Source organism: Manduca sexta, chromosome 8 (assembly GCF_014839805.1).
Source record: "Manduca sexta isolate Smith_Timp_Sample1 chromosome 8, JHU_Msex_v1.0, whole genome shotgun sequence".
Taxonomy (NCBI): Eukaryota; Metazoa; Arthropoda; class Insecta; order Lepidoptera; family Sphingidae; genus Manduca; species Manduca sexta.
In genome coordinates, this window is record NC_051122.1 from 11,142,966 (window position 1) to 11,158,991 (window position 16,026).

At 35.0% G+C, this 16,026-nt stretch overlaps 1 protein-coding gene across 1 annotated transcript in view; it reads left to right on the forward strand.

Moving 5' to 3' along the window:
• The first annotated feature begins 6,334 nt into the window (after nt 1–6,334).
• The window catches only part of LOC115440874 (organic cation transporter protein), a 36,441-nt gene continuing 26,749 nt past the window's right edge, over nt 6,335–16,026 (forward strand). The window contains exon 1 of the mRNA XM_030165370.2: nt 6,335–6,597. The gene's annotated coding sequence lies outside the window, so the exon portion shown is untranslated. The remainder of the gene's footprint in view (nt 6,598–16,026) is intronic.

The following is a 16,026-nucleotide window of genomic DNA, read 5'->3' on the forward strand; positions in this document are numbered from 1 at the left end:
TATTTAACTCAATAAGTTTTTAAGCTTATATTAAGCTATTTGTTGCTTTTATATAAAACAGCCAAATGACACTCATTTTTGTTGGTACAAGGTTAGTTTTGATAATTACTATATTATATCTACATTAAATAAGTGTGAATAACTATTTTGTCAACTGAAGTAGATTTTGTAGACATTTTTAACTTTGCACAAACTTGTGATTTTCTAAGACCTCAAATATTGTCTCAATTTTTATTTGATATTACTTAATTAGTTTGAGTTGTGTTGATTAAAATGTTTTATTTTCAAAAATGTGTAGTTTCATTTTTGTATTATAGCTCCTACATAAAATATAGCTGCAATGTTGCCAGCATGGGAATTTGGTTCCTAAACTAAAGGTTGTCTGGGTACCGCTTTTTTGTTACCAATCAGCCGTGCCCGGTGGTTACGATTGCTTCTTACTTAACATCTACTCTAAGTATATGTATTGGTTGTAGGCTTCTTTTCTCGCACTTAGCCCGTAGAAGATCGAGCCATTGCGTGTGGTACAAATGCTAAGGCAGCCAAACTCCGACCAGGCGCGGAGGCTCTTTATTTATTCAAGTAAATAATTGACAATGGTACTTCTTTAATAATGGCAAATAAAGAGATAATCATTGAGTAGATTAACAAAATAAATCCGTAATATAAATGCATTGACATCAAAATGTTACATTGCCGTAAACTCACATCAGGCGCATCACAGTTCTTATATACAAATACTTTTACCAGTATAAATAATGTCTATATTCCGTGATACAACATCGTAACTAGATATATACTAGTCTTCATTTTATTTATACAAACATAATTACGTCATACCGCAATTTTGTTCAATAAAACAAATTCTGTTTGCCAGTTTTAAGTGCATCTTTATAGGTTTTAATGTTGGAGCTGAAGTTATTGCTTCATATCTCTCGTCGTGATGTATGCCAAGGGGACAGTCAAGACTATTGCGAAATTATTTAAAACTGCATAATCTCGAATTAACATTTAAAGATCTTTGACTTATATCGTATAAAGTTTTTATAAATGCATGGAAATATGTAAATGTCTCATTCATACTGCTAAATGAATTTGGCACACAAAGAATATTTCATGATCTTGAAAAAATAACCAGCTAAATTTAGAAACTCCTCCTTTTTGAAGCAGTTTTGTGCGCAGCGATTATTTATCCTGGAAAAAACTTTCAAGAAGACAAAGCCGTGAATCAAAGCTAGTAAACAACTTCATATTTAATACAAACAGTATTATTAATATAAAAAGAAGTATTTAGACTTTTCACACATGGACAAATAATATCATTCCAAATTGCGACACATCAGAAATGGATGCTAATATCATATTTAGAATGATTAATTTACAAGTGAAATCGGATTGCGCGGGCAATATATTCGAATGTTTTTGATTAGGTCGCCTGGATATATTTAGATTTTTAAGTCGTGTGTATTATTTACATCATTCTATATTATTGTTTTCGGCTTGATCAAAATGACTAGGTACAATTAGCAAAAATAACTGTACAAATTCAAAACTTTATTGTGCACTAATCAATATTGGTTTTTATTCATTTAAACTAATTAATAACATTGACGTAAAAATGACGTTTTTATTAAATGTCTTATAAGTTTCTTAGTTATTATTATGTGCAGCTACTTTTGTCTTTAAGTACAAAAAATTCGACGGAGATTCACTTTCGTTTTTTTTTATATTTCCTACATCTTTAGAAAGATACATTATCCTTCTATAGCTTAGTTGGGTGTGGAACGGACTGCCGAGACGAATGTGCGCAGGTTCAAAACCCAAGGGCACACTCTGACTTTTCTAAAATGATGTGTGTATTCTTAATGAATCGCTTGCTTTCACGGTAAAGAAAAACATCGTGAGGAAACCTGCATACGTAAGAAATTCTATATAGAAATTTTGAGGGTGTGTGAATTCTAACAAACCACACTAGGCCAAGAAATAAGCCTAATCCCTAAGAAGAGGAGGCTCGTGCCCAGCTTTGGGACAGCAAGTATATAATATAGGACTGGTTTTATTAGTACTTATCCTTAAGCTATCTGTTATTTCCAAGAGAAAATAGGGAAAATCCTAAAAATACAGGACTATCAAATCATTAGCAATTAATAAGTGCTCATATTATTGGAAAAGACCTATGACCTAGTTATCAGTGCAAACGGAACGAGTTTTCTCCCTTCAAGCGATACGTTGACTTTATAACACCAAGTAATGACAGCAATATGTGAGATTAATACGTGTTTACCTTGTGTGGTAGGGTTGCCAGCTGCTGTTGAAAAAAGAATTATATTGTAGTTAATTATGCTCGTGGCTTTAATTTAAATTTTCGGGGTAAATGTAGGTGGAAGTAAGACATAATGTTGCTACTTATTTGTGAAACAATTTTCAAAATCGGTTGGAAAAATACTGTCTACAACTCAAAAATATATTTATCTTTTATTTTTGACAACTAAAACAATAGCAACAATTGCTTGATGTTTACAAAAACATGAATAAACAATACATTATGTACTAATTATATTCAATTTAAATCTGTATTCAAAAATGCGACTAAAATTTTGAAAATTATACAAGTATACTGTTACACCACAAACATTGAACACCTTTGGAAAAATTGAGTGCGTGACATGTAATCACGTTTCATATTATATATTGTAACAAAGAATAAAATTTTAGAAAACTAAAAGAACGAAACGAGACGTATTTTTATATTCAATTTAAAGCCGTAGGTATTCAAAACTGCGACCAAGATCCATAAAATTATACAAACACTTTATTGTTACATAATATTTGATAACATGGAATTATATTTAAAAAAAACTAATGAACGAGGCGAGACGAAATTTTTCGTGTCCTTATCTAGCACTAAATACACAAAAAAAATTTTGCTAACAATTTTCTTTATAGATCTCTCTATTTTTATTCGACCTTTTTATCGCCGTTGACAACCCTAGTGTGACCTTAGTACGCACTGCGCTGTGTTTACTACACCGTGAGAAACTATAAAAGGACATGTCGACGTTTCTAGAAAAACTAATTCATTTCTATAATGATAACACAATATTTTTTCGATTGATGTCTTATTTTTCTAAATGTCGTATTCAAAAAATTAACAAAATAAAGGACAAGGGCGAATTGGACGCGCGCACGGAATGTTCTGTAGGTACAAACTAGCTTTATTTTTATTGTTAAAAAAAATACGGTTTTCACATTTTTGACTTTACATGTACTGTATGGTATTTCTTCTTGCTAAATGTCGTGTTTTTAGGTGAAGAGAAAGGATCTAATAGCTTTTGATTCCTTTGTGAAATCGTAAAATATGCGGCTGATGACTGAGATAAAAAATCATACCTATCTATTGACTGCGTTGACATACAAATTCTATTGTTTCACAGTTAAAAAAGTTCGTAGACTCGAATATTTGAGTGTGTTTCTGAGCAGGGTCGTGACAACAAAGTGATGCTATAATGGCGCCTTTTTGGTATGGAACCCTAAAAAGCAATCAAAAATCACTACTCCAGCGGTATCTGTGTTACCCAAGGGTGCTTCGTTAGACAGACAGACAACAAAGTGATTCTATAAGGTACCTTTCGAGGTAAGTCTACGCCTTCTCGGGTAACCCTAAAAAATTTACAAAATTCAATAATGCAACGGAATCCGTGTTTCCTTCTAACATACAAAAAATACTTTTGCATTACTTAATATTATTAAAAAGTAAACAGCAAATCCAGATCGCCTCCTAATAAAAAATCGAACACAAAAAAGCCCCCAAAAACTGCGCTGCTAAATTATTATTGACTTTTTTGCGTTTTGAATACGTGCACACAGACTTATTGTATACATATACACACAGATTCACAGCACAAAGTTATTGTAACTGATTTTTCTCACGGTACAATATTGTTAGCCACACAAATGCACATTAAATCCTCAAAGAACCGCTACGGGCACAAAGCATTGGTTCTGGGAAGATCCCAAGCTACCTGCTTAATATTTTATCTAAAAGGGCGTATGAAATATTTCTCGCAGTCTCATTAAATGGGAAGTTTGATTCTTAGGGATTTTTCTACAAGAATTATGTATCGCTGACTTTATAAACTTGATGTTAAGTATGTTTGAGTTGTAAAACCATGGTATGGACATATTTTTCTACATAAAGTCGATTTCAGAACAAAACCTAAGCTAAGTTCCTTTACGCTCGCATGGCTAAAACATTATAAATGGACAGCGCAGTTGTCATAGTTTGCGGTATGCACACAAGTACAAAACTATCTCAGCTGTGCAAGCTAAGCTTAAGTGACTAACTAAGCGTTTTCGGCCTGTAACCTATATAATTGGACCGGTTCGAAGGTGATGATACTACTACAAACGTACGTGACAGTATTTTTTAAACTTTTTATTTAAAGAGCTTGGTAATTGGTATTGTGTTTATAAGACATAAATCACGTTTTTGTTTATCGGACCTCGCAATCTACACGGGGGAAACTTGCGAATAGGGTGCTGGAATCTTCCTTAATGACTGCAGGAGCCTGGAGGAAAGTTGGGAGGGGATATTAGAAGGAAGTGTGGGAGAAGGAAAGGAACCCTCTTAGGATGCGTGGAGGGAATAAGCCAGAAAAAGTGCACGAGCCCTCATAGGCCTCAATATATAGTTACAACCAAAAGGTGTACACACTCGATCGCATGCCTAGGACCACGACTAATGTCCCCCATAGGCGCGTATTCGGTGTGGAGACCGGGCATACAATTGCCACAGGAAAAGTGTAGGGGAGGGGTCACTTATCATCCAAGACAATTCCACTCAACCAGAGAGGATATTATAACAAATATTTTTAAATGTAAGTCGTACGATAACCCGAGGACATGTCCGTCTAGCAACTACCCACTAAAACAGCGCGTGGCAATCACATTCATTCGTTTATCGCGGACATGATTCATGTGACATCAGTTATTTTAGGTATAAGACAGTTTGGATTGACGTGGTGCATTCATCAGTCGTTACACTCATGCGGGTTCTAGAAAACTAAGTTAATTTTGCTAGCTCGCATAGCTATTTTTCGAACAATTTAGTCACTTTTTGAGATGTATGCGCTATTATTATTGCTCGAAATATGCGACAACACCGATATAACTATATGATTATATTAACAATGGAAGTCATAATGTAAAAGAAGAAGAGATATTTTTCATGCTTGTGTTTAGACCACAAAGTGTAAACAATACTGTTCTTTTTGTAATTTTCTCGGCTATGCGAACTAAGCTAACTTAGTTTTCGGTGTGCCACTCGCATTATGCCAAAATGAATTTAGATACCCTTCTGACAAAATTTTCCACGACGCACGGTTACTTACCACTTGAAAAAAACTAATATTGAAGTCACAAAATATGATAATAAGTACATACTAAGCCCACGCGCAATGCACGTTACACAGCGTTGATGATTTTATCGATCGATTTAAAATTTTAAACAGATCGATAAAATCTACATTTTATTTTTAGGTTGATATGAGAATAAAACAATCAGTAAATTTTATTTCCACATAGGTTACACTTTGCACACTGCGCACTAAAATACAAAAGCTGGACATGTCCGAATAAAGCGAACCTATAACCTAACTTAACCTAACCCTGGATTCGTCACCGCCCGTTCTCTATTTAAATTGGCCGTTAGTGATGTCATCTAGAAGATTTTTTGGGCTTCTAATTAAAAAACGAAACAATGTAAACTTATTGTCGTGGCATTTTAACGAAGAGCAAATTAAAAAAGTAATAATATGTATTATGTCATCCGAAATTTTTAGAACCGGCTTTTTTTATTGCTGCTGAAGCATGAGTACTTAATTGTGAATTGATAACCATTGAAGTTTTCAAAAACAATCAACACGCAAATACACTAAACACATCCAAAGTTTGTATGAATCATCTATTGTGTAATGATATTGATACCGAAGGAAAAAAATATTTATTTACAGAAAAACGCAAACAGCCGCAACTTAACGGCCTTCTATCATTGTTTCTATTTATACAGTAATTAATCGCTTGGCTGTACATTTTAATCGCTATACTCCATACAAACTGCAAATCAAATGCGCATTCCTTCACCAAACGCAATGCACATGCGATGGAAATAAAACTATTCCTGCATACAACGCGCGCTGGATTTGGTATTCCAGCGAGTAAGGATTAAGGTCAACAGAAATGTAGCACGCGCTAACAATAGATGCGTCGAGAGTGGCGTAAGCGCGTGGCGCGATAAAAATGACGTTTCACAGTGGCGTCGGCGCTCGATCCCACCAATGCGGTGACGAGTCCAATGTGTACGATTCGGAACGATACATCGCGAGTGGCACACGCAAACCGGTCAAACGCCGGCCGGTCGTCTCTAACTTACGATAAAAATCGTAATTTGCGCCCAACAAACCGTTGCATTTATATTTTTTGTGGCGGAATACAAGTATTTTTTCCAAAAAGTGATCACGTGACTGCAATTTGAGGTTATAAGAGGAGAGTGCGGCATGGTGTTATTGTGATTTGGGCCATGGCACACCATACGAGCTAGTAAGTAATTTGTAAAATCATTGCAGCTGTTGCCGATGTTTAATTAGCACTGCTGTAATTATATTACGTTAAGGTCTAATTTAAGAATTATTTAAAGTACTACAGTAATATTTAAACACATGTTGCTCGAGGCGTAACTTAATTAGAGGACGCATTCCGATGCGTTGTTTAGAACACTTAATATTGTCTTCTTTACGGTCGATTGTACGGTTGAAATCTTGATACCGTAAACGTATACCTGGACGATATATGTCTATTATTTTTAGAATTCGTCAAACTGTGACATGTTTCTTTCGACATTCATACGTTCGCGGTTTACAGGTTATTGAACTCAGATTCGTTTGCCACAAATACGATACTTTTTATTGCTCGTACATACGAAATATCGAATTGATTTGTTTTCATTCGATTCAAATATTTCGATAGAAAATATATTCGTTTTTTGTTGACTTTAAAATTTACTCTAAGCGCTCGTTTTTAAGTCGTTCATCTATTTTCTTTTATGGATGCATGATAAATATAAAAGAATGTGTTTTATAATGCTGCGTAACGTTCCTCCGTAAATCATAAGCCCTTTTTGCAACGCATGTGGTTCCGATCATTCTAGAAACATTGCTGTAACTACACAATGCATGCAACGTTGGAAAGCTCTGGAGGATTTACGATCTTTAGAAGCAATTTTCTAACGTCGACTTATATTTACAATACATTCTTGTTCGATACTATGTTTCACTACGTGTTTTATGACACCCAAAAAAATATTTTTATACCACTATGTAAATAATTTTTCGAAAAGGTCACAATTTTACCGTGTTTATTCAACCATAATATCCTTAAAAACAGATAATAAACATATGACCATTTGCATTAATTTTTTTTTTATAAAAATCAAACACGAGATTTTGATATGACAGCGACTTCGTCTTTTTGCAATTACAGACGTTGTAATGGAAAGACAGCTTTGCTAGTCATATAGATAAATAGGGGATCTTTGATTCTTCAACCTACACAGCTATCAAAGCTATCCTTCGATTAGAACGCGTGTAGTTGAAAAGGCGGATTTGCCCCGTAGAGAGAATAAGATCCTCTGACTTAAATAATCTAGAAATAACTGCGCTAAAAACAATTAGCCATAATTTAAATGATAAAAGAATGAATCATAACATGTTATTGCAAAGGACAAACGAAAATCGTAATATATATATTTATAGTAAAATATATTTTTGTTATCGATTTGCGCCTTCCCACAGTAAATATTATTAAGACCTATATTTATACTGTCCCACTGCTGGGCACAGGCCTCTGCAACTATGGCAGGCCATAGCTTATTAGTTGTAGAAGCCCATGGACTATAGTCCACCACACTGAAGTGGTTTCGGTTGTTGACAATACTTTGAAAAATAATTCAATATTTTTACTATTAATCCTAATTCTTTAAAGTAATAAACTTCAGTACGTGTTTGCATTTTTAATTTAAAACGAAGTACAAAACGCGAACAGAAGTAACACAGATTTATCTAGGTCGTTGATTCTCATAGTGGTCTAAGTGGACCGCGAGGAGTCCGCAGAGACCCAACGAGGGTCTAAGTTAGGGAGACCAAAACATAAGGGTTCACTATTCGCAAGCAGGGGTTCAAGGCTCTAATTTTAATAGGAAAGAAATAAAATGTTGGCCTGACTTCACCTTTCAATGTAGACAGATAATATTTTAAGAAGCTTAGCAACTGTTACATGTAAATTCTGGGGAATATGTTTTTTTTTTTTTTTATTTATTATTATACACAGGAACATCAACAGTTTACACATAAAATTAATATTAGTTCAGTTTTCTTAGTATAGTATTGTTCTTATGTGCTTACCAAATAAAGATGTACCAACATTCACAAATACACTTATTACGAACAGACATAATTAATTTAATAATGTTAAAGATTTAGCTGCAGAGGATCCACCGGCACCAGCGAAATTTTGAAAGTGATCTATGAGAAAAATGTTTGAGAGCCTCTGATCTAGGTTAGCGTTTGTCGGAATCGGATTAACAACGTGCAAAGTCCTACGAGACCATGTGTACTTAACAGTTAACTTTTTTTTTTACCATTAATTATAACGAAGATGTAAACCGGATTTGGTCGTCTAATGAAAATGTATGCATTTGTTAATTCTTATTTGGTCTACTGCGATACAGGCCTGGAGCCTAGTACAGAGGTCGCCGTGAACTAATATCATATGTTCTTTTATCTTGTATAAATAAAATAAAAATAATTAGAAAACTGTTTAGACCGTTTTGACAAATTTCTTCGTACTAGTCAAGTGTTCTAGAAAAAAAAATATGTAATATAGCTTCCATAATTCATAAAGACAAATTCAAAAATCAAGTGACAAAGCTGATGTCGCAAGGCATTTGGTATTCATTTATGCGTAGAAAACAGCACACTTTATGACCTCTCAAGGAAATTAGGTATTCAGTGTTGGTACATCTTTGTTCTTGATAGTATTGATACTCTTCAGTAGAAGTATAATAAAAAGAATAATATAAATATTAAGTATTCTGACATATAACAGTTTGACGCACACATCCCCGTGCTGCAAACCTCTAAACAAAGTATAGAAAAATGAACGTAAACTGAGTAAAATATGGTGCATTTTACACAAGCTATCATTACGAATATTTTATTCCAAATTCAAAATAACTCGAAAAAAATCAAACTATTAAAATAACTCGAAAAATAATCAAACTATTTCATTTATTAATACAATAAGGAAGATTATTGATACATCTTTTTAATGATTTCTTATGTTTACGCGAATGTTAGACATTGAAATGAAACTATTTTTCCGATTTTACCGCGATTTTTGTATCACTTTTTTTCCCTACATCTCCATAATAAAATTCGTAAAGTTATTAAGCATAGCGGAATGTATTGGGTGCATCTTAATCAACCCCAAGGAATGCATGGGGTTAGTAAAATCGCAAGGAGAATCCCTCACTGCGGGGAAGTTGGTATTCCCCATTGTGACGTAAGCAATCGATCGATACATCTATCGGTAGGATTTCATTCCCATACACTTTTTGTTTTATATAATTTTTATTGCTTAATATAGGTACTTAATGTACAGGTGGTTTTAAAATATAAAGAATGTTCCAGTACATTCAACCAGGATAGGAATAATCATCAACAAAATTCCAATTTTAATTATCCTGCCAATGGATGTATGGAAGCATACTTATTCACATCAAGTCAATTTCAAATAAAAAAATCAAATGACATCGATAATGAAGTATAAAATTTGGAGAGAAAAAATATTTTGTTAACAAAGTCTTATTATATTTTTTATGCGCAGTAAAAGTAAAGAAATATACTTTGTAACGATAAACAATATAAACTACAGTCAATAATAAACTCTATTTTTAACTACTTAATTGATAAAGTTAATGAGCGCAAAACTAATCATTATTATTGATCTACGTGATACACGAGGCTTGAGAAAACTAATAAATCACGTTTTAATTGGTACCCATTGTAATACGAACGTGTGATGCCTCTTTGGTTTTGTGACAGCATGGTCTGAATACTTTAAGATCAAGGTTTGATTACCACGTTACAACATTTCAATTTTTTTATAATGCCCGGAATTACATCCTCCCCTTTTACAAGGACCTAACATGGCTGTCGAAGTGTGTATGTATATAAGACTTAACATCTCATGTCTCAGGATGGCGAGTGCATACCAAACAATACTTTGTAATTCAAGGTTTTGGGTGGTGTTTCTACTGTTTATCTGGTTGTATCGCTTACCATCAGGGTAACGGCAAGCTCGTCTCCTCATTCAAAGCAATAAAAAAATAGAAAAAAAAACAAAATCAAAAAAAAAAGTCAGAACAGTAGACACTTCAAGATACCATGTTAAATGTCCATAGCATACAAAATGACGTGAATTGTTTTATCGTTTACCTTATTTTCTCGGAAATTTTCCTCAAGAGATTAAAGAGTTACCGTTGATATAAACTAAGGCTAGTCGTATCTGCAACTTGCAAAACCACGCTGCTTGGTGGCAGGCATTGACAATCCGAATCTGTTCAACATCAACAAAACAATTCACAGGGCAATAACTCCAACATATAACCTTGAGCACGATCTACACGCCTAAGTATTGTTCAAACTGCAATTCAAAAGACATAAGGATTTCGTTTATTCTTCATACATTTAGACTTAGTTCTATAAAAGTGTATACAATTTGTTTTAGGTAGAGAGGTAATATTTGAATTAAATTTTGAAGACGTATATTATTTACTTATGTTGCAAAGTAGCTTCTGTTTTCTATAAATTGCGCAAACGCATCTATTGACTTATAATTCGCATCTCGATTCCGAAGAATGTACTCTAGTTTCCCTACAGGAGTTGCAGAATCCATTATTACGCATTTCTAGATTAGCACTTTTAGGGCCTGTTCGTACTAATAAATCTAAATTATTCACGGTGGAATCATCAATTAGAATCAGTGGCTGCTTTAAGATATGAACGGGGTAATAATCCGGGGCCTCTCGCTTGCAAGGGGTTCAAAAAACATTATCCATCGGAAATTAGGTTAAAAGGCCTCATAAAGATCTGCTGTCAATATTTCCAACTATTCCCTATCTTTCTATTTGATTAATTTGCGGGATAATGACAAATTAGTTTTCCCTGAGACTCGCCGATTTTCACTTCTCGGTGTCATAAAATACGTGCCACTGCTGATCCTGACTTACAGGAGTTGTAATGGTGGGTGTGAAGGCGGGAAAGTCTCTGCTGTCTATAGCCTCGCGTTAGTTAAGACTGGCATTAATATTATTATCATATTCAACTGCGCAGAACGTCTCGGTATGAACAGTTCTTTAAAATATAATTCGTAACGCATATTCGCAGCGCATAACATCGATGGCTAATGCACTTGATCGAGTCGATGTGGGCGTACACATTTCACAATTGATGTTAAGAAGAATCTATTTTAATCATAATTCATAGGATTTTAGCTTAAAAGGCTAAAAACAACTCGAAAATTTTATCTCAAAGCAAAATTCGACTTGAACGAGCCCGTATTTGAATTAATGAATCCCTCCTTGCCGAATTTCAGCCTCGACGCCCAATCTCAACGGAGATCAGCCAGGAACGCAGGATATATTATAGTGCACAAGTGTGTGCAATACACAGGTGCACTCTCTGTTCCTTTACTTATGTAGTTCGGTGAGATGGCAATCCGACATGTCCAGAGAGAGATCATGCGAAGGACCAACGGCTTTACGTGCTTTCCGAGGCACGGGGGTATCACACCACCAACTTCCTGACTCCGAGCTGCGACTGAGTAATTTTTAAGATGGAAAAACCCAGTCACAATTATTTTAGCCCGATCGAACCCAGGACCTCAACGCTGTAGTCGTACTTGTACCCTGTATAATTAGAACTACGCCACCGAGGCAGTCAAAAGAGGCAGAGCCCGTATTTAAATAGTTGCGAATTGTAATTTAAGTCTAGAAAGGTGGATTTCAGAATAGCTTCCGCTGGAATTTCTTCTTTCTGGACTATTTTGTATTATGATAACTATTAGTAGCGAAAAGTAAAATTTTCTGAAAGGGATCCCGACATAATATATAGGTACTAATATGCATAATAGCGGCGATAGCCTAGTTGGGTGTGGAACGGACTGCCAAGACGAATGTCCGCAGGTTCAAATCCCAAGGGCACACCCCTCTGACTTTTCTAAAATCATGTGTGTATTCTTTGTGAATTTATCGTTCGCTTTAAACGGTGAAGGAAAACATCGTGACAAAACCTGCACATCTGAGAAGTTCTCTATAATAATTTCGAAAGAGTGAGAAGTCTACCAATCCGCACTAGGCCAGCGTTGTGGACTAAGGCCTAATCCCTCTCAGTAGTAGAGGAGGCCCGTGCTCAGCAATGGGCTAGTATATAATACAGGGCTGATATTATTATTATATTATAATAATATCCATAAATGCGATCTGCAAATTAATCTAATGAGAATTAGATTCTACATAAAGATAAGCCGGCAAGAATCGACTTATGGACCCATCGCCTCTGATAACTACAAAAATGTGCATTTTGATTCCGGAAATTCCAACTATGTATTGTATGTAGATAATTTATCTTTCTTAATCTCTGAGTTAGTTGATGCATCGTACTCTTGTTTTGTGGGAAGGTTTCCAAACAAGATGGAAATAAATTTAGATTTGAATCTTTCGAGCGTCATAATATTCTGTTATCGCAAACGTTAATCATATCTTATGTTTACGCGAATGTTAGACATTGAAATCATGACCATGAAGGCTGCAAAGTCTTCGAAACGTCGAGAAAACTAAAATATAAAAAACCGCAATAGAATCCGAAGAGTAGTTTAATTTCAATGTTAACGATATCTCTATAGAAACTTACTTCAAGTAATATCAGCTTTTAATGAACGCAATAACGATGCCCAAAGATACTATTATATTTCCGTCTGTATCTTTGAAAATTAAACAAAAAAACCAGTTGTAATCAATCTACATGATCTTCTTGCTATTAACATCTTGTGACGAAGAGATGATCAAAAGTTTTAGGATTTATTTTATATCCGCCCGGATAGCGACCACCGTACACAAGGTGTTAAAACCCGCCATAGTGGCTCACGTAAGTATGTCGCGTTCCGGGATCAGCCTGTGTATATCTGATTCCAACAGGCCGGCATAATTGTGTCGACCGTCGAGGGGTAATCATCTCTCGTCAGTCAACATTCTATTGAACCCCAAATCCACTTACCATCAGGTGCCGTGAGGTCACTGTGCCGTACTAGTATGAAAAGCGTATTTTTCAATTAGCCTAGACCACTAATCGAGTCATTGTATATTAAAACTAGCGACCTGGCCCGGCTTCGCACGGGTGCAATGCTGATACTAAATACACTACAGAAAAACTGTGAACGTTGTATATAAAAACATAGCGGCCCGCTCTGGCTTCGCACGGGTATAACATAACAAAATAACAGTATTTCTCCACTATTTAATGGATGTTATTATACATATAAACCTTCCTCTTGAATCACTCTATCTATTAAAAAAACCGCATCAAAATCCGTTGCGTAGTTTTAAAGATTTAAGCATACATAGGGACAGAGAAAGCGACTTTGTTTTATACTATGTAGTGATTTGAAATTTGCTAATAATGAATCATTATTTCGTGCTAAATGTTAAAGCAAGCAATACACGTGTATTTTCGAGGTCAGAGGTGCTGGAAGGAAACTGATCCTTAGCAACCTCTTCATCTAAGATATACCTTTACATACAACAGAGGTTTGGCTGTAATCGAGTTCTGGCACAATATAGCAACTTCCAATCTTGAGGACTGGATTCCTTGCATTCCGAATTACGCACGGACAAAGTCTTGCGCAATCTTATCCTAAAGCTTGTTTACTGAGTTGTATATTTCTCAATGTATTTACTAATATGAGGCTATAATTGGCACTAATGGGCCAGGTTCTAAATGCAAGGAAATCGTAAATAAGTGCGATAAGAAGTACTCTGATCATTTTTCAAATCTATACTATTATATAAAGCTGAAGAGTTTGTTTGTTTGTTTGTTTGAACGCGCTAATCTCAGGAACTACCGGTCCAAACCGAAAAATTCTTTTTACGTTGGATAGCCCTTTGTTCGTGGAGTGCTATAGGCTATATATCATCACGCTATACCCAATAGGAGCGGGGCAGTAATGGCTAATCTCAGGAACTACCGGTCCAAACTGAAAAAATCTTTTTGCGTTGGATAGCCCTTTGTTCGTGGAGTGCTATAGGCTATATATCATCACGCTATACCCAATAGGAGCGGGGCAGTAATGGCTAATCTCAGGAACTACCGGTCCAAACTGAAAAATTCTTTTTGCGTTGGATAGCTCTTTGTTCGTGGAGTGCTATAGGTTATATATCATCACGCTATACCCAATAGGAGCGGAGCAGTAATGGCTAATCTCAGGAACTACCGGTCCAAACTGAAAAATTCTTTTTGCGTTGGATAGCCCTTTGTTCGTGGAGTGCTATAGGCTATATATCATCACGCTATATTCAGTAGGAGCGGAGCAGTAATGGCTAATCTCAGGAACTACCGATTCGAACTGAAAAATTATTTTTGTGTTGAATAGTCCTTTGTTGTGGAGTGCTCAAAGTTATATATCATCACGCTATGACCAATAGGAGCGGAGCAGTAATGAAACATGTTGCTTAAACGGGGAAAATTATGAGTTTTGAGCGCTTCCGTTGCCTGCGCTGTGTAAACGGTTAAAGTAATGCAACAATGATGTATGACGGGATTGTTTCACTTAAAAAGTTCTAAAAAATATATTATAAAACAAAGTTCCCCGCTGCATCTGTCTGCCTGAACGTGTTAAACTCAAAAACTACCCAACGTATTAAGATGAAATTTAGTATGGAGACAGTTTGAGACCCCGGAAAGAACATAGGCTCCCGGGAAAACTTTAGTCTGAAAAACTTTATAACGCGGGCGGAGCCGCGGGCAAAAGCTATATCAAATACATGGCTTTATATTATACTAGCTTTTGCCTGTGGCTTCGTCCACGCGAACAAGTTGTTTCTAAGATACATTTTTCTCTGGGATAAAAGCAGGTTATGGCACTTAGATGCAATGTAGGTAAAATTATTAGTGAAAAAAAAAAACAAAATCGGTTTAGTAGGTAGTTCCTGAGATAACGCGTTCAAAGAAACAAACTCTTCAAATTTATATATTAGTATAGTTTAGATTTTGTGAGTGCTTGAATATCTACCAACGTTTTGCCCAGTCTTGCTACTACCAATGCACAATTTTGTGTTCTTATACGAAGGATACTGGGATTTGGGAGTAATGTTGCTATACTTTATGGGTTAAATATACTCCCAGACGACATACTTCTAGTCCGGTTATTCAGTCGTGAAAAAACGTTAATATTAAAATTAACGTGAATGAAACGGGATGTAAACATAAGCTAATCGAGATAAGGAATTTATTTATTCTAATTAGTCATGCGGGTTATTGAGTCACAGTAGCTTTATTAAATGAACAAAAAATAATTAAAAGAACAAAAAGATAAGGAGAAACTAAATATAATTTATCAACATTAAAATTATTTTACGGATTTTATTACGGTTATATTATATTATATTTTTCTCCCGACATTTCGAAGACTTTACAGCCTTCATGGTCACGGGGGTAATTCGTAAAAAATAGTTTTATTTTAATGTCTAACATTCGTGTAAACTTAAGAAATCATTATAATTTGTCAACAATTGATAATGGACTACAAATAATGGACAAATTTGTTATACAAAAATCAACTGATACTTTGTTGCTTTGTAATCTATATTCAGAAGGAGAAAAATAAAACAAATTCGATTAATTAAAATATTCAATAACA